The sequence below is a fragment of the Saccoglossus kowalevskii genome, chromosome 21 (genome assembly GCF_978046115.1).
Source record: "Saccoglossus kowalevskii chromosome 21, keSacKowa6.1, whole genome shotgun sequence".
NCBI classification, from domain to species: Eukaryota; Metazoa; Hemichordata; class Enteropneusta; family Harrimaniidae; genus Saccoglossus; species Saccoglossus kowalevskii.
In genome coordinates, this window is record NC_140661.1 from 26,956,706 (window position 1) to 26,977,554 (window position 20,849).

The 20,849-nt window shown below is 40.1% G+C and overlaps 1 long non-coding RNA gene across 1 annotated transcript; it reads left to right on the top strand.

The window, feature by feature from the left end:
* Positions 1–6,975: 6,975 nt before the first annotated feature.
* LOC144364040 (uncharacterized) lies at positions 6,976–11,325 on the top strand. Its single transcript, XR_013422810.1, has 3 exons — positions 6,976–7,023; positions 7,364–7,525; positions 11,147–11,325. It is a non-coding gene; the product is annotated as an uncharacterized LOC144364040 (long non-coding RNA).
* The last annotated feature ends 9,524 nt before the right edge of the window (positions 11,326–20,849 follow it).

Here is a 20,849-nt window from a genome sequence, read left to right on the forward strand (position 1 = left end):
TGCTCGCAGCTACAGCCCCGGTCGCTGTGCTCGCAGCTACAGCCCCGGTCGCTGTACTCGCAGCTACAGCCCCGGTCGCTCTACTCTCAGCTACAGCCCCGGTCGCTCTACTCTCAGCTATAGCCTCGGTCGCTCTACTCTCAGCTATAGCCTCGGTCGCTCTACTCTCAGCTATAGCCTCGGTTGCTCTACTCTCAGCTATAGCCTCGGTTGCTCTACTCTCAGCTATAGCCTCGGTTGCTCTACTCTCAGCTATAGCCTCGGTTGCTCTACTCTCAGCTATAGCCTCGGTTGCTCTACTCTCAGCTATAGCCTCGGTTGCTCTACTCTCAGCTATAGCCTCGGTTGCTCTACTCTCAGCTATAGCCTCGGTTGCTCTACTCTCAGCTATAGCCTCGGTTGCTCTACTCTCAGCTATAGCCTCGGTTGCTCTACTCTCAGCTATAGCCTCGGTTGCTCTACTCTCAGCTATAGCCTCGGTTGCTCTACTCTCAGCTATAGCCTCGGTTGCTCTACTCTCAGCTATAGCCTCGGTTGCTCTACTCTCAGCTATAGCCTCGGTTGCTCTACTCTCAGCTATAGCCTCGGTTGCTCTACTCTCAGCTATAGCCTCGGTTGCTCTACTCTCAGCTATAGCCTCGGTTGCTCTACTCTCAGCTATAGCCTCGGTTGCTCTACTCTCAGCTATAGCCTCGGTTGCTCTACTCTCAGCTATAGCCTCGGTTGCTCTACTCTCAGCTATAGCCTCGGTTGCTGTACTCTCAGCTATAGCCTCGGTTGCTGTACTCTCAGCTATAGCCTCGGTTGCTGTACTCTCAGCTATAGCCTCGGTTGCTGTACTCAAAGCTATAGCCTCGGTTGCTCTCCTCTCAGCTATAGCCTCGGTTGCTCTACTCTCAGCTATAGCCTCGGTTGCTCTACTCTCAGCTATAGCCTCGGTTGCTCTACTCTCAGCTATAGCCTCGGTTGCTCTACTCTCAGCTATAGCCTCGGTTGCTCTACTCTCAGCTATAGCCTCGGTTGCTCTACTCTCAGCTATAGCCTCGGTTGCTCTACTCTCAGCTATAGCCTCGGTTGCTCTACTCTCAGCTATAGCCTCGGTTGCTCTACTCTCAGCTATAGCCTCGGTTGCTCTACTCTCAGCTATAGCCTCGGTTGCTCTACTCTCAGCTATAGCCTCGGTTGCTGTACTCTCAGCTATAGCCTCGGTTGCTGTACTCTCAGCTATAGCCTCGGTTGCTGTACTCAAAGCTATAGCCTTGGTTGCTGTACTCAAAGCTATAGCCTCGGTTGCTCTCCTCTCAGCTATAGCCTCGGTTGCTGTATTCAAAGCTATAGCCTCGGTTGCTGTACTCAAAGCTATAGCCTCGGTTGCTCTCCTCTCAGCTATAGCCTCGGTTGCTGTATTCAAAGCTATAGCCTCGGTTGCTGTACTCTCAGCTATAGCCTCGGTTGCTGTACTCTCAGCTACAGCCCCGGTCGCTGTACTCGCAGCTACAGCCCCGGTCACTGTACTCGCAGCTACAGCCCCGGTCGCTGTACTCGCAGCTACAGCCCCGGTCGCTGTACTCGCAGCTACAACCCCGGTCGCTGTACTCGCAGCTACAGCCCCGGTCGCTGTACTCGCAGCTACAGCCCCGGTCGCTGTACTCGCAGCTACAGCCCCGGTCGCTGTACTCGCAGCTACAGCCCCTGTCGCTGTACTCGCAGCTACAGCCCCTGTCGCTGTACTCGCAGCTACAGCCCCTGTCGCTGTACTCGCAGCTACAGCCCCGGTCGCTGTACTCGCAGCTACAGCCCCGGTCGCTGTACTCGCAGCTACAGCCCCTGTCGCTGTACTCGCAGCTACAGCCCCGGTCACTGTACTCGCAGCTACAGCCCCGGTCACTGTACTCGCAGCTACAGCCCCGGTCACTGTACTCGCAGCTACAGCCCCGGTCACTGTACTCGCAGCTACAGCCCCGGTCACTGTACTCGCAGCTACAGCCCCGGTCGCTGTACTCGCAGCTACAGCCTCGGTCGCTGTACTCGCAGCTACAGCCTCGGTCGCTGTACTCTCAGCTATAGCCCCGGTCGCTGTACACAAAGCTATAGCCTCGGTCGCTGTACTCTCAGCTATAGCCTCGGTTGCTGTACTCTCAGCTATAGCCTCGGTTGCTGTACTCTCAGCTATAGCCTCGGTTGCTGTACTCTCAGCTATAGCCTCGGTTGCTGTACTCTCAGCTATAGCCTCGGTTGCTGTACTCAAAGCTATAGCCTCGGTTGCTGTACTCAAAGCTATAGCCTCGGTCGCTGTACTCTCAGCTATAGCCTCGGTTGCTGTACTCTCAGCTATAGCCTCGGTTGCTGTACTCTCAGCTATAGCCTCGGTTGCTGTACTCTCAGCTATAGCCTCGGTTGCTGTACTCTCAGCTATAGCCTCGGTTGCTGTACTCTCAGCTATAGCCTCGGTTGCTGTACTCTCAGCTATAGCCTCGGTTGCTGTACTCAAAGCTATAGCCTCGGTTGCTGTACTCAAAGCTATAGCCTCGGTCGCTGTACTCAAAGCTATAGCCTCGGTCGCTGTACACAAAGCTACAGCCCCGATCGCTGTACACAAAGCTACAGCCCCGATCGCTGTACACAAAGCTATAGCCTCAGTTGCTGTACACAAAGCTATAACCTAGGTTGCTCTACTCTCAGCTATAGCCTCGGTTGCTCTACTCTCAGCTATAGCCTCGGTTGCTCTACTCTCAGCTATAGCCTCGGTTGCTCTACTCTCAGCTATAGCCTCGGTTGCTCTACTCTCAGCTATAGCCTCGGTTGCTCTACTCTCAGCTATAGCCTCGGTTGCTCTACTCTCAGCTATAGCCTCGGTTGCTCTACTCTCAGCTATAGCCTCGGTTGCTCTACTCTCAGCTATAGCCTCGGTTGCTCTACTCTCAGCTATAGCCTCGGTTGCTCTACTCTCAGCTATAGCCTCGGTTGCTCTACTCTCAGCTATAGCCTCGGTTGCTCTACTCTCAGCTATAGCCTCGGTTGCTCTACTCTCAGCTATAGCCTCGGTTGCTCTACTCTCAGCTATAGCCTCGGTTGCTCTACTCTCAGCTATAGCCTCGGTTGCTCTACTCTCAGCTATAGCCTCGGTTGCTCTACTCTCAGCTATAGCCTCGGTTGCTCTACTCTCAGCTATAGCCTCGGTTGCTCTACTCTCAGCTATAGCCTCGGTTGCTCTACTCTCAGCTATAGCCTCGGTTGCTCTTCTCTCAGCTATAGCCTCGGTTGCTCTACTCTCAGCTATAGCCTCGGTTGCTCTACTCTCAGCTATAGCCTCGGTTGCTCTACTCTCAGCTATAGCCTCGGTTGCTCTACTCTCAGCTATAGCCTCGGTTGCTCTACTCAAAGCTATAGCCTCGGTTGCTGTACTCAAAGCTATAGCCTCGGTTGCTGTACTCTCAGCTATAGCCTCGGTTGCTGTACTCTCAGCTATAGCCTTGGTTGCTGTACTCTCAGCTATAGCCTTGGTTGCTGTACTCTCAGCTATAGCCTTGGTTGCTGTACTCAAAGCTATAGCCTTGGTTGCTTTACTCAAAGCTATAGCCTCGGTTGCTCTCCTCTCAGCTATAGCCTCGGTTGCTGTATTCAAAGCTATAGCCTCGGTTGCTGTACTCTCAGCTATAGCCTTGGTTGCTGTACTCAAAGCTATAGCCTCGGTTGCTGTACTCTCAGCTATAGCCTCGGTTGCTGTATTCAAAGCTATAGCCTCGGTTGCTGTACTCTCAGCTATAGCCTCGGTTGCTGTATTCAAAGCTATAGCCTCGGTTGCTGTATTCAAAGCTATAGCCTCGGTTGCTGTACTCTCAGCTATAGCCTCGGTTGCTGTACTCTCAGCTATAGCCTCGGTCGCTGTACTCTCAGCTATAGCCTCGGTCGCTGTACTCTCAGCTATAGCCTCGGTCGCTGTACTCTCAGCTATAGCCTCGGTCGCTGTACTCTCAGCTATAGCCTCGGTCGCTGTACTCTCAGCTATAGCCTCGGTTGCTGTACTCTCAGCTATAGCCTCGGTCGCTGTACTCTCAGCTATAGCCTCGGTCGCTGTATTCAAAGCTATAGCCTCGGTTGCTGTACTCTCAGCTATAGCCTCGGTTGCTGTACTCTCAGCTATAGCCTCGGTCGCTGTACTCTCAGCTATAGCCTCGGTCGCTGTACTCTCAGCTATAGCCTCGGTCGCTGTACTCTCAGCTATAGCCTCGGTCGCTGTACTCTCAGCTATAGCCTCAGTCGCTGTACTCTCAGCTATAGCCTCAGTTGCTGTACTCTCAGCTATAGCCTCAGTTGCTGTACTCTCAGCTATAGCCTCGGTTGCTGTACTCAAAGCTATAGCCTCGGTTGCTGTACTCAAAAGCTATACACAGTTAAGCCCTATTTGTTTTGTTCTTGTGAACTGTTTTTGTTTCTCATTTGTGCTCTTGGACATTCGATATTTGTATAAAGATCTACGGTTTGGAAAATATAACTCATGCTGCAATGATTTTCGATAGTCGAATAAAATATTACTCTTCAGTCGACATTACTTAAACAATAATGAACGACCCGCCAACCCATAATGGGCGAAAGCTCACTTTGGACTATATTATAGCATTATCAATACCAGTGGATTTTATGACGTCATTGTAGCAGATTTTTCGCGATAATGTATCCTATTATTGGCATCAAGGCTCTGCGCCATGGATGTGATTACAATGTTGTTTTCTAAAACGAATAAAGGAGAAACTATTTAAAAAGAAGACAATTGTTAGATAACAAGTATTTTATACTAAAATCGGCATCAAAAGAATGATCCATTGCCAATAACAACGGATTTCAATATCGAAAACCGGCAATTCTGTAAAGGCATCGTCGTCTGTTCTGTACGCTAAAGCGCGTTCACGGGCCAGTGGCCAGGAAACTGTTCCTTTCACGGTGGATTTGTCTCGAGGTTTTCAGATTTTAGTGGCAGCAAATCCACTGATATTGACAACGCTACAAAATAATCACAATAATGATCTCCCCGTTAACCCACTATGGACTCAAGCCCATCACGGGTTATTTTTGTTTAAATGTTGGCATGTACCATGCAAGTTATAGTTGTTATGCTGTTCGTCGTGATAAAAACGTCATTGTCACATGGTTATAAGTACTACTCGAACACGCATAAAATGATGACATAACAACATCGATATATTTCGTAATAAATTCAACACCTGTGAATTATATGCATCATATAAATCGATAAAAAGACACTATCATTTCATGCTCTTTGTAGGCGGATAATTAATAGAACCGCGCTTCTTAGACGAGATAATAGTTTCTCTTTTGTTCTCGGGTCCCACCAATATTAGTAATATTGGGCACGCCTACACACACGTGAATCACGTAATTCCTTGGTGGACGCACTAACAGATAATATAATATCAAGATAAGCAAGGATGCGACTACCGCAAATACAACATAGATTCAGCGAAGCACCACCTATATGACGAAGTATAACAAACATTATCCAAATTATTTTTATATAAGGCAATGTTGATTATATCTTTCATTTAACACAGTCATATTCTGATGACATGCCCGCACTGACGCCTTTTTGTTTTTGTAATTATTTAATCTTGGACATATACATTGATTCTTCTCAGTATATTTGTCTACTGACTGGGTGTTCTGGATGTATTTAGATGTGTATTTAGATGTGTATTTAGATGTACACTTATATTACATTGCGCGTTCTGGACAATCCAACCAATATAAATAATAGAATGAAATAATAACGATGAAATTGTGAACGTAGCGCACTATTCGTCATTTTACCAAGTCAAGGACATGACAAAATTCCCGCTGTGAAATAATAAACAAACTATCAACGTAATTCTGTGTATAGAAGCTACATTTTACATTTGAAATCTGGTTGTGTAATTGCACTGATCTGTAAAAACAAATAGATGTGCACCACGTTTGTAAGAAAGCCGTCCATGCACCACCGAGAGCCGGTTTACTAATGGCAAAAATGTTTGATTTTGATTGATTTATAGCACTACAAGTCATTCATATTGAATCTATTGCGAAACAAAGAAATGTACGTCTGTAAGACATGCGTCACGTATCTATACTTTGAACTTTGTAACAGCTCTGATACAGAAACGGTAATGATATGCATATGTCTGTTTGTATCTTGGTAATTCACAATAGGCTCAACCGAGAACAGATTTAGCACACCGTATACAATGACTATGGTCTGTTTACATAGTTATCTGCTTTGTTTTTCTAACCAGAATAACGTCTGAGTGTTAATTTTTAGGGGCAAACGTAATGTCCACGACAAGTTCAATGTACACAGAAAATCGGAATATTAAAACTCTTTCACAACAAATATACCCATATGGGCATATGTGAAACGTAGTAGTTAAAACTAAATGTTATACAGGTATACTAGGATGTTTCTATGATTAATTAATTGCCGTTATTTGTGTCAAAACATCCAATTAAAAATTAATCACCTTTCAGGTGTTATGGATGTCCCGCGATAGTATCATCAAAAAGTGTTGTCAGATAACGGGGATGTTTAATCTATTTATCACAATACCTAAAATGAACACGTCAAGTACCATCAGAATCATTTGTTCTGCTTCTGTTATTACCTTGAAATTGCAATTAAATCTACAGACGACGCGTGCTCATTTAATAATCACGAACGCCCACAATTTGATAAAACGATATTAAGAATTCATCCGTACATATAAAAGCACCATTTCCGACTGTCTCTATCAGTTAACAGTATATGATATTCTGTAAAAGGGTAAGTGAATATTTTCATCCCACTTTCATCTTGTCATCAATTAAGTAATCGCCTGTGTACAATTGATTACCATTAACAGAATAGAAAGATTATTCCAGATAAGTATTTACACTGAAAACAGCTTGTACACTTCTGAAACAGCTGCCAGTAATTTGACGGCGTACGTTTAGCACCATTTCAAATAACATTTATTCGGAAAACATGTGGAGGGGGTGATTAAGTGCTAATATATAAAATATATCTATATAAAATGTTTTATTATGTTACTAACTCAGATATAGATCAAAACGAACATAATCACATTCTAATTATGTTTATTCTGTGGGTTATTTTCGTTCTAAATTAATTCCCAAAATAGCGACTGTCAAAACCGGTTTATACATCCATTTACCTGAAATGGTCTTATAGATGTAGCTAGAAATTGACAGTTTTCTTCAATTGACAAATTTCTTTTTAATCATAGTATTACCATCAGTTAAATTACAACGAGTAAATTTACAATATATATCGATGTGTTTAATCCTTACACAATGTGTCTTGATTTCATGACAGGAGCACACGTGCGTGCAATGGATAATACGAAGGTGGTTGTGTTGGTCTTCCTACTCTATGTTGTAATAATGGTTAATTTCATTGTAGCTGTGCCATGCATGTCGAAAGTAGACCGTCGCAAATTCTGCCAAGTAGCCAGGCGAGCTTCGAAGAGGCGGACAGGTAAAGCCGTATTTGAATTTATAATAACAGAGAAGAAAGAGGCAATGGTGCAATTATGTTAGCCCATGCATTTAATATTGCCTGTAAAAAGGAAAAAAACACGGGGGAAAACTACATACGATTACTAGCTAGTTTACAAATTTATCATTACATTAAGGTAGAGATGCAGTTTACCTGACCGGTATTTTAATTAGTTAATTAGGCAACCAAGATGACCTTGTCCACGAAACTATATATTTTTGGAAAGCTTATTGTATGAATTTTAAGATGTTGTAAGTATTTTTTATGGATACTATAGTTTGAAATATGCACAAAAATGTTTTTGTTTTTTTTCAAAAGTGATTTAAAAAATTAGCTTCTAAACCATGCCTCTGTTTCCTGTGAAAATTGGTTTACGGGTACATATGTTTACTATGAAGAAAGTGCCGTCTTGAAAACTGTCTACCAGTTATAAATTTTGCTGGACAGCAACTAAAATTTCACTAATTCAAGTTTATGCATAAATTAACAGCCAGGCTAGTTGTCTGTACGATTGTTGTAACACTGTTCAACCAAAAACAATGCCCTGACGGCGTTTTGAAGATAAACACATTGTCAATCATTTGTGAAAATTTCAAAAGAAAAGGTCAAAGAAGCTGAGATAATTGCTAATTTGCATATTTTATAGTTAAGTAAAAATATATGCTGATTTACATCGCCATTGCATTTAACAGAGTTCCACTAATGATTTTAATTTCAAATTTTTACACCTGTTCATACAAAGCCATAAAAAGGTGAAATTTGTCACAATTTGCAAAATAAACTGAAATTCTACCTTAAATGCTAGAATAGTGGTTATAACAATAACATCTTATACCCATGGTTTTGACATAGATAATAAAACAATTGTCCTAAATATCAATTATCTGTCAATATTTCATTGCCGATAATGGTTTATGGACACAATCGTGTGACGAAGTAAATTTCAAGAGTAGCAAGTGTGGAAAACATCAATTAAAACTTATTGTCTAGAACAAATACACACGAATGTTTTTAATCCTCAATGCAAAACAATTTGGCCATTTTTGTTGACTTTAGTTATCAATAGGATAGGAAGACAACTACATTTGAGGTCACTGACACCAATTAGCAGTGACTTAGCTTACATTTGTCATTACTATCATTTGTGTTTTATTCTTTGTAAATTCTATGTATCAGCAAACTAATAAAACTGATATCGACTTTCTTAAGTCGAGTACCAGCTTCATAAATAACTAGAGGTCTTCGTACTTTTTTTTCAACATTTCATGTGCTATCATGTATTATTTGTAATCAACTTTGGGTCACAATTCGATCACGAGTATGGCAGTTTTTTACTTTCACATATTGTCAAGTTCCTATCTCGATCACTAGGTTGACAAACCGGATGACAACAGAGAATATCATTTGTATAAAATCGACAATGTACAATTTGGCGAATAATTTATCATAACAATACCGGAGGTAGTTTAAAACTAATCACGATACTTGCAGTGAAAATGTTTAATATTTAATTTACTTATTTAAATGGAACTGAATAATTAATCATCACTACAAGTACTATATAACAGGATAACACTAAATTGATAAAACATTGATCAAGTGCGAGTATATATATACGTATATTCTGCACATGACTTAATTGTTTTATTCGCGACTTCTTGACCTGCTAAAATGTTGGATTTATTGTGTTAAATTACTACCCGATCGAGACAATCCGATACTGTAGCGTCGAATGTTATCTATCAGTTAAAATGAACATTGAAATCATTTGATGTGAGCGCATATCTAAAGAAAATTTAGCACTCATTCTAATTTGCATACATGGCAGTCATGTTATTCCCTCTGGTGTACGCATTCAGATTTCAACCGACTTAGTGAAATACTCAGTTTTTAAAGTTATCTATATGAATCCACGCAGAATAATTTTATCCGTTAGTAGATTTTTCAAGACTGCATTACATTTTAAGGGGATTTAATTTCATTATTTTGACCACATCCTTTTGGTTCACACTATTTTCATTGATTGAATAAAACAACAAGTTTGTAACAATCGCTAGATCAGTGGCTTAAATGCTAGATGAGCACGTTTTTTCGAACTTTATAAATTCGATGGACGTGTTGACATTCCATAATATTTATCTTTTAATCTAATGCAATCGATATCTCTGGACGGTTTTCGATAGTTTGGTGCTTACCATTTTTGTTTTTAAAAATAATTTCTTCATTGAAAAGAATAGCATTTGTAATCTGACTTGTTTTCAATTTCGCTTCATTCATTATTATCTGATTCATACATGAGCAAATTGCCCTGTATCATTACATTACAAAATATATAGTTCAGAAATTGGAATGAAATATTATCAATTGGAGAGAATATAAAAATTTCATGTACGGTAATGCTGAAATAACACTGCCAGTCTCAAATCAGGTAATACTAATAATAGTAATGTATGAAATGATTTGTTTTGTGCGATTAGAAATTAATAATATATCTCACACAGCTTATTATATACACCGGTACATATGCAGCATGAACAATTTGTGAAAATTCTTGCTTGGACATACCCTGGTTGGTTTAATATAAAGATATCGGCATACTAATATATTTAACACTTGTCAAATATTTAACAAAATGCTGTAACTATTTGTAAGGCATATTGGTTTTTTATATGTATGTGTGTGTTGCTGATTGGACAAATTGTTTTCGTGAAGACTGATGTGAATGTTATCGACCCGAACGTTCTTGCTATATACTGACGGTTTCATGCATTTATCAATATGCGTTTTTCGTTTTGAATCGCGTTTGAAGGATTCTCCATTTATAACTCTCCCAACCTTACAGTGGTAACGCACGGGATTTGTTTTCTCTACTAAATCACTACTATTGCTTGCTGATTTACTTTTACGATGCGTAACGACAGTTGATAAAAATAATCCACGGTCCATAGTCGTGTTGTAATTTTCACATCACACTTTCACACTTGCAATTGCAAACTCTCTATATATACAGAGATTGTATTCGTTCAACAAATTTATTCAGCAAATAAAAGTATTCAGCGTATTGTAGGCATATAGTCACGCACAATAAATAATTTGGTAATGCCCGTGACGGCATCCATACTTGCATCAACCAATTGTAGCCACGCGTGTCGCCATAGTGACAAATTGCTAGAATCTGCATGTAATATAGATTCCGGTGCAGAGAATACAGGGTAAAATTGAAAACTCATTTCACAGTCCAGAGGCCAACATTCACCCGAGTGCCCCCAGGGTGAAGGCTGGTTCACACAGCCTTTTACAATAGATTGTTTTCGCCTCGGCACCCGTTAATAGCCATTTCTCTTTGTAAGTCAAATTCCAAGATCAAATGAAACATAAATAAGACATCAACATCGCAGATCGACATGCGTCAACGCGCTGGGCACACCACGTGACTTGCTAGATGACAAACCTCTTCCACGTGGAGCATATCAATCCATGGCAACGCGAACATACGACAGTTGATATTTTATTAATTAATATGTACAATATTTCACATGTTAAATGATGCGCTTACGTTAATCGCTTATTGATTAATTCTTCTGTTTCTATTTCATACAGAAAACTCAGTTAATAGATGGGATAGCTATATCCGCACTGCCTTCTCCAAGATGTTGACAGACCGACTAATAGAAGCTAAATTACCAGAATACACAAATGTAAAGCAGAAAGAAGGCGATTCTTTAAATTTCTCTTAAAGGAAAGATTAAATCACATGTTATTATAAACAATGTTCATAATTAGTCATTGCATTTTCATTTCATCATATTTTTTTTTTCATATTGAACATTAATATGTCACCATAACGCGTGCCGTAATTTTGCGGTATTTTACGGGGTATTTTCATATTTTCATTTCGTATTAAAAAATGCGAATTCTAAATATGGAATGATTACGCGCGTAAGCGTCCTCTAATAATAAAAACAAACATGGCTGTCACCAGAGTTTGACCGGACTCCACACAAAGAAGTTCGCTGATTCTGTTCAAAACATTTTGACTCTCGGCATCCGGATGATGTATCATTGGAAAGAAATATAGTATGTTCTTTGCAAAATCAAAGAATTTTCAGCAACTAACTTCAATTTAACGATAAATTTTCGGGTAGTACAATTTCACAATTAGCAATAATTCATTATTGTTTCATGGCGTCCGCTTGTTTGTTTAATTCTTATATTGTTAATATGAGGTGTCGGATGCGTTTTATATCGATAGTTCAATCCAGTCAACCCTCACATCATATCCAGCCATCAAACAGCAAATCAATGTTTTTTATGGTTCATAGGCGTGACCCGCGCGATGTAAACGAAAGTACATGGCATGGTCACTGATAAAACATAGAGGGCAGCATGAAACCAAATTGTGATTATCCTCTGGAGCGGAGCTACGTCACAAGACGTTCCACGTTGCTAAGACGCGCACCACTGGGCGAGCTGCTGTGTAACGCCGGTGAAAAAAAACTAGGATCGGAGAAACAGCACATTGTCAAACTCAATATTGAAGTAATCGAACAACCGAATGTATACATATTGCAAATATAGGGGTAATCTTGTTACACTGTTTAGTAGAACCTCAACAACTATTCTAAAGTACCGCTTTCTGATAGTTGTCGGTCTTTGTTTTCACCGTGATGGTTGCCAGGCGGTGAAAATACCCGGATGTCCGTCCGAGGATTTATCAAAAACAGACTTGACAGATATCCTATATGTATATCGTTCCCTAAATCATCGAAATACGCATATATTGGACATATTCAATACTACTTGAAACAAATTATTCGTTTCACGTTCTATGTGGAGGCGAGAGAACCTCTTATTTATAATAATTGAAATTCTACTTCGGGCGCTAACCCGGGGGGCGCTAACGCATTGTTATTATATGCCCTATATTTAAAATATGTTTTTGAAATTCAGTTCTTCACCACCTTGGCTATTATCGCCTATATTTTGTCGCCTGAGTGATTTACATCGTCAATTTTGGTTATCTAACCGCTGGACCTAATTAATGATATTATCAAAAAATCATAGAAGATTTGGCGAAAATCGGTCGTTTTTGGCCACGACGTATTTTCGCTCGGAAAGGCAAGGGCGATCGGATTGTTTCTTTTGTTTATAGTTCGTTATGAGTTTAGAAACATAACGTTTAACTTGTTTTTTAGTGAATATAGAGTATGTTGTATTTCAATGAAGGATTTCGATATGCCAATCGGGCAATTTTAACAGTTACTTCCCCTGTATAATTAGTCATACTCTCCAACAATTGGCATTCATTTTAGCGTTACATCACTCATGAATATTGATGATTCGATTGCTGGCACGGATAGCTGTATTTAGTGATCATTTCTATGCAATGAGTCTACACTTGCGACTCTCAATTCGGATGTGTAAAATCATATCGCTGCTGTGGACGGCGACGGCTGACAGGTTGTTTCGGTTTTGCGGCTCTCTTTGCACGGGCAACTGATTTTTAGATTCTTTATATACTATTCTGTCGTTTACTTGGTCGCATTTCGTATATACCAGTCAGACGCTGACAGTAAGTAAGTAATCGGGCCGGGACATAGTCAACATGGGACTCTGAAGGCCCCAGAGATAGCGTCATCGTATAATATTAATAAATAGTATTAATAAACAAAATTTACATTTCCAAACAATCCGATATGTAAGCTGGAGAACAAAGTATACAAGTACTGTCTACGATATACTGCAAACGTGGAAATAATATATATATTCAACGTTTTTTTTTTTATTTTTGCACAAAATTCCAAGAACACAAAGCAAACAACTACATAGTACACTACACATTCACCGTATTCACATCAGTAGGAAAAAGATACTGTGGAACTCATTGCAAATGTAAATACAAATAAATGTCAGTAAATACTTATTTATAAAAAAAAATCTTGCAGACTCCATGGACAAGTTGACAACCCCTAATATTGCAAAACCGTCAGTTGTGAACTGAACTTCATGAGGGTTTTGATCGAAAAAATGCATTATTAAGACAACGAAAATAAAGCTTTTTTGTCAGGGTTATTTACTAAATCCTCTTAGTTTTTGGGTATTTTTGTGAGTGTACATTAAAATATGTATACCCATTAAAATAATCAAAACTTTAAATGTAATCATAGGATAAATATAAAGTAAACACAATTATCAAGAGTGATTTTGGATTTGTTACTGTAACATTGTCTTATTGGTGGTCAGAGGTTATCTACTGCGCGGCCATGGTGATTTTTTTCATTATATACATATACGTGTTAGCGACCCTGTGTGTATTTTCCATAAAAAGGTTTCTCGCCTTCACATGGAGCGTAAACTAGTAATTTGCTTCAAGTAACATTTGTCACAGAGTGAAGTCTGTTCATCACGGAACTGTTTATTGGCTAAGTGAAACGAAGCCTAAAAATACTGATGACTTAGTCGAGATGGCAGATCATTATTTGGAAACCCACAAAAAACGTAGTAATTGGCGTTTCGATGAAAACACAAAACCAGACAATCAACAAACAGACAAGTCAACTTAACAAACTCAAGCAAACCCAAAACACATTCTTACATGTTATGCTTGTCATAAACCAGGACATAAAGCAAATGCCGGTCCCAATAAGAAAATTGGTGCAGAATGTCAGAAAGCGTTGCGTTATCATCCGCAGAAGTTAGTTCCAAATGCCAAAGAGCATGTAAAGACAAAACAGAGAGGTAACCGACATAGACACCCAGGAGAAGTGGATGGTCAAGCAGTCAGTATATTAAGAGACACTGGATGTGATAAAACGATTGTTCACTATGCTTTTGTATTCCCCTGAAGCTTATTTAGTAGATCAGTTTGTAAACATAGAATTTGCTGATGGTAGTTCCAAAGTACTACCAATGGCTGTTGTTAGTGTAAAGAGTGTTTGTTGTGATGGACAAATTCTTGCTGCTGTATTAGAAACTCTGCCTGAAAACATACTACTTGTATACGACATTGAGGAAATAGATGAAGAAGCGTCCTCACGTGCACTACTGGTAACACGTAGTTAGGCGCGACGACAAAAAAAAAATGATTGTCCTGCAGAAAACTGGTGTACTGTCATGAATTTGTTTTTGCGTATCTGTTGACCGACTTAATTAGCTGATTATTAGCTGAATTGCTGTGTTATGTCTGTCATCGTTCAGGCCTATTTGAAGTTTTGGACGGAACTTGGCTCAGTGATTTGGAACTAATTACCAGATAACCGCCGCTATTCTGACTAAGATTCTAACAGTTGGTATCCATAGTTATTAATGTAGTGAACGATTAATCAAAAGATATGACGTATTCAGTACTTAGTATGATTGGCTTTATGATTGAAGGTTACGCCCTAGAGTCTTTTTACTGCTTTGTAATTGGTTAGAGTTGTGAAAATGAATAAAGAGAGTTTGAGTCGGTCTTGGCAAGTACTCTACAATAGACGAGTCTAGAGCAGTCCTGGAGAGCCTTGGGGCGAGTGTTGACGCAGTCTAAGAGAGTCTTGGTCAGCCTTGCGACAGTCTTGGGGATTTTTCCCCAGAGCGCCGTGTCTTATAGAGTGCTCGATTGACCGACTAAGACGAGAGCTGAAACGTATTTCGTTGTGTGTGTCTTATTTGACTGTAAAGTATAAGTGACTTTCCCGATCCCGCACCTCAAGGGGACGAGATATAGAGCCGAGACGAGATTCCCCCTGACGCGTGTGGAGAACCCAGAGAGAAAAGATTTTCCCCGTGATAGTACTGCCGAAGTCAACTGATGTCGATTTTGTTGAGTTTTCTTCACAAAATACACAGAACAATGATATTATATTACAGAATAGAGATAAACCTTGAAATTAGTAGAACAGGTGAAAGCGTGGTACAGCTTGAAGAAGATTTCCTACCTAGTTTATTTGAGGAGAGAGGCGGGAACATTGAGTCCAACTACTGAACCTGCTAATACTGATCATGCAACTGAAGACAGTGTGGACAATATGGAAATGACACAGGAGGATGAGATAGTTGTGTTTGATATAGGTTCGACGGAACTGAAAAAATTACAGACCTCTTGTACTTCTTTATCAGGACTACGTAGACTTGCTGTTGCAGGCTGCAACTGAAGATACTTGTTTTTATTGGGAAGATGGTTTACTGTATCGAAAATGGACTCCAAGGTCTGGAAAATGTACAATACTGAACCAGTTGGTTGGGCCTCAATATTGTCGACAAACTCTTTTATGCTTAACGCATGACAAACCACTTGAAATCTTTATGGATGTGGCCGAATATTGTCGCACATGTGGGGCATGTCAGAAGGCTACAAATACAAGAGTTGCCATTAAAGCTAAACTAATCCCGATGCCTGTGTTAGAAAAACTTTTCCAGTGCATAGCCATAGACATGATTGGTCCACTAACCCACACCAAGTGTGGCAATCGGTATGTTTTATCCATATGCGATTACACGACAAGATACCCTGAGGCTATACCGGTACCTACTTTATAAGCTGAATGTATTGCTGAGGAACTGGGGACTGTGTTTAGTCGAGTTGGAATACCAAAGGAGACATTATCGGATCAAGGTACAAACTGTCTATCACATTTAATGAAAGACTTGTGTAAGTTGCTTGATATTAGGATGAAAACATCGCCTTACCATCCCATGGCAAATGGTCTGGTAGAGAATTTCAATGGTACTCTGAAGTCCATGTTGTAAAAGTTTGCGAGTACAAATCGAGACAGTTGGAAGAGATATATTCAATAGTTGTTGTTTGCTGAAAACATCCACAGGCTTTGCACTGTTTGAACTGCTCTATGGTCGGCCAGTGAGAGGACCCTTAGCAGTTATGAGAGAATCGTGGACGGGTGAACTACCACCTGAGGAAAATATAGTGCAAGTTGTAGTTGAAACAGGAGATAAGTTAGCAGAAATGTCAGATCAACCAACAAATTACAAGCGCAGTTGCAAGGACCATACAAGATAACCAGAAAAGTGTCCCCAGTAGGCTATGAAGTAGAGACGGGAAACAAAAGAGGCAAAGAGAAAGTATATCATGTGAATATGCTACGAAAATGGTTCTCAAGAGAATGTACATTCCCCTTGACAGTCCTAACAAAAGGAATACCCACGAAAGTACATTGGACTCCACAGTATGAACAGGCTTACTTCAAACTCAAATAAGAGTTGACGACCTACCCAGTGCTACAAAATCCAGACTTTGGTACACCATTCACCATGCAGTTGAAGCAATACAGGACTTGGTTCTGTGCTCAACCTGGTAAATGATGACAGCCAAGAAGTATTACGTCATTATGTGTTATGTGGTAGGCATTTTACTGTTCAAACTGACCACCAACCATTAAGTTGGTTAGAACTCGTGAAGGATAAACAGAGGTTATTATGATGGAGTCTGATATTACAAGAATACAAGTACTCTTTTGATATTGTACATGTAAGGGCATAGATAACAATAATGCCGAAGGTTCATCCCATGCTTGGGAAAATTAGGTTGTGTGTTGTGTTACATTTTGACTAGTGTAAGTTAAATATATCATAACATGATTTTATATTAGCTGTGTACTTCCTGTGTCGTACCTTACCATTTTAAATAGAAACCAGTTTCTGACTTTGTAAAGAGAAGGAGTGTGACGTTTTTGGAACTACCTTATCGCATGCGTCAGAATACATACTTTTGTAATGGTATTATATGTCACCTGATCACCCGAGTATATTGATATTGAAAATGTAGTGCTGTTAGGGTAACTAAAAATGGCGGGATAAACAACAAGTTCTCTGGTTTCCATGATGTTTTGTGTGTTCCTGTGTCAACACATCACACTTGGGCATCACTTGATGTTCACTGCTTGTGATATTAATGAATTAATTTTAATATATTTCAATTTCAACACTAGATTTGATTTACTAGCTTGAAAATGGCATATCACAGAAATAAAGCTGCGGCTTGACTGCAAGCCTCATGGGTACAAGTTATAGGTCCTGTTCCGTTATGTTTTGAGGTGAGTGAATTGTGATGGTTCATGAGTCTCTTCCTCTTTGAGGACCCGCATGCATTTCGAGAGGGGGCCCACCCGGCTATCAGATGTTTAATCGGACACATCCTTGCTCACTGTCTTAAAGTGAAGAGACCCAAGTGGGTTCGGTGATGTCTGATAAAACAATGAGTTGGTTTATGATTATTTAGTTCCTGACAGATGTGATATTGTATTGACAAATCTTGATGATTGATGGATGGAGCTGTGTCAACGTATATGAAGAATAACGGCGTGTTATCGTTTTGTGTGTGCGTTACGTGTCGCCTGCCAACACACATTGAATTTTGAAGTCGTACTGAACTTATATTAGGGACTTCAGTAAGAAAATTTAAAATTTGGGAGCCACTGACATACATCATTGTAACCAACGGTGACACGTGTCAAATAAAATAGAACTAACAAACCCTCACCTTTCATATGAAACGACAACTTCAATGGACTTCACTGTCACGCATGCGCTGTCGAACACATAAGAACGACCTGAAGCATACATACTTCGTACAAAATATGCAAATAACTTTAATGAAGTTATGATGTAGACGTATCTCACAAATAATATTTTAAGGTGACATTATCAATAGAAAGCATTTATTGTGGAACGCCGCAATCACATTTTCGACCTATATTCTATTATGAATATTACGCTTCACGGTTTCCACCATACAAAACAGGTCACCGCGTTTAGCAAGTGCTGCTGCTGCATATACTAGAACTCTGCATTATGGGCCACTATAACTAGTTCGAAACTACAGTACCACCAATGGCTATTCCTGGCTCTAAGTCACAATGTAAAGTCTGCTTATTGTTATTGAGAAGGCTCACACTGGAGAGGGTTTTCTCACTGCTAGAATGGAGTAGACAAGACAATAGTACTGGAAATGATATAAACACACTTAGTTGATAACTTAGATTAAATATCAGCAACTGTACGTCTTAATATATAGCGCCCTCCTATCAACATACCAATTATGTCTATTACCAAACTTGTCCGCTAGCAGTCTACACAATAGCTATCAAATTATTAACACTACTAGTTGTATATCTTATGTGTGGCACAACTTTGTATATTGAAATTAACTGAATGATTGATCCTAATCAATAAATAAAGCGGCATTAACATTATAATAACCATAGCCTAGTTCATAATTGTATCATCATATTAATTGGAGCAAATATTTAATTAAATGTTTAATTAACCTCGGAATGTAGTCAATCATGCATATAAATTGTCTGTATTAGCTAGTATAAATATTTCTGACACAATTGGGGGCGCCGTTTAGGCGAAATTGGCCGGGATTCATACTTTAGACGAACTTTTCTCGGGCATAAACAGTCAACAGTGTTGGCCTAGGTATCTTGATACAGAACAAAAGTATGACATAAATTCATAATTTCACGTGACCTTTCGTTCTGTATTTCTCCTAAGCCTAAGCATCGACAAGATAAAGCGTGTTTGTTTTCACACAATGGACTGACACTTGTCTAAGTAAAACTTGTAAAATATACTCACGCATATGAAGTGATGTTTGATATGCATTGGGAAGCGGCTATTTTGTTACGATCTTAAACCAACCAATAACCAGCCCGAATGATATCCATACGGCTCACTAACAGCTTACGTTCACACTCTGCGTTCAACAAGAAACATTCAAAATACTTCTAAAAAATATTCACTATAATTTCTGTATTGTCAAGATACAGTTTAACCAAGAACACTAAAGGGATGTTTTTAAAAACTGAGCACAGTATGATATCAGAAGTCAAATGATACTTTTCCATGGTTAAATTATTCACATATGTATTAACTACTGAGAACGGTGGATGCTGCATATGTGCTTTATTTATTACGGTGGCCCATATATACAATCGATCCACTACTTGAAAATGTGCCCAATATTTCAAAACGTTCGGCGTCTTCTTTGCATCGGATACTTCTGCTGAAGTGTCCCACAGGTTGGCGACTTTGTGCAGACGGACGATACCTTGTTGTGCAAAAGGATAATTCATTGATCCTATATTTCTGATAAATGAACCGATCTTACGCAATTCCTGAGAAATTATAATCACATCCAAAATTGAAAAATAACATTGTTTTGAAATGTTTCTTCAATTTAATTGCATTTTGTCTAAGATTGGAAATGTTACTTAAACAATGAATCAGCATCATATTGGGTGAGGAAAAGGTCTATGTCACGAGGTCACGGGTCAAATATTAACCAAAATACCAAATAGTATGCAATACTTTTACTACCTCGTGTGCAGGTTTTTAACCAATATAAAATTACACAATTCGTGTAACACAAGTATAATTTAGACTGATTGGCTCCAGTAGATTTCAATATGACTATATTCACATATAAGCAGCAATAATGCACACCGGCCATTCTTACACATATGACACCACACATGAATTACGTAAAACCATAGTTTATTAGGTACACAAAACATATGCTTGCTACAGTTCTCTCCGTCGGTATCGCCCGCCCTTGCAGAGGTTCAGCACTACACGCGGCCCTCACCGCGCACCAACGCAACTATATTATTGGTAAGAGGTGGAGGGTTACGAAATTTCGCACTGTAGACACCACAGCAAAGACGGTAACGACCCTACGACCAACGGCGTACCCTACGTCACGTGTATCAGTGCCATGCACTCTTAAAATGTTACATAAATAAGCTGGCCAGGAAAATAACTCTAGTAATTAACAAGGTAATATAATAACTTAAAGCCCAAAACTAACTAGTGTGTGTGTAGGAATGTTCGGTACCTGACGTTTCCCGATGTGCGTCGAACAGTGTCAGTCGGCAGCGTCGCCCGGTGAATTATAAGAAGCCAGCGACGGTAATTAGCGACTTGAACTCTCCCTTCTCGTCCACAGCGCCAAGGCTTCCTTCCCAGTTAGACTTCAGACTGGTGTTCAACGCCGGGTTCGACTATGGTAGTATGTGGTGGTACTGCTCGCCGCTTCCAGGGTCGTACAAAGCGTAGATGTTGGTCAAGATCTCCAGCAGCAACAACCAAGCACCACGCTGTCTCAGTCTTTAAATACCCTGCCATCACATGGCTAATTGTGTCAATCGCTAATTGGTCCGTGACACCTGTTCATTCATCACACGGATACTCGTCCAGCATTGTCCAAGTGCGACCTCGAGGTCACGTAATAGGTACTTTCTGTACGTGTAGTGACAAATGCGGCTACCTACTGGGTTATAATACCTACCTCTGGGCTGTTATCAAT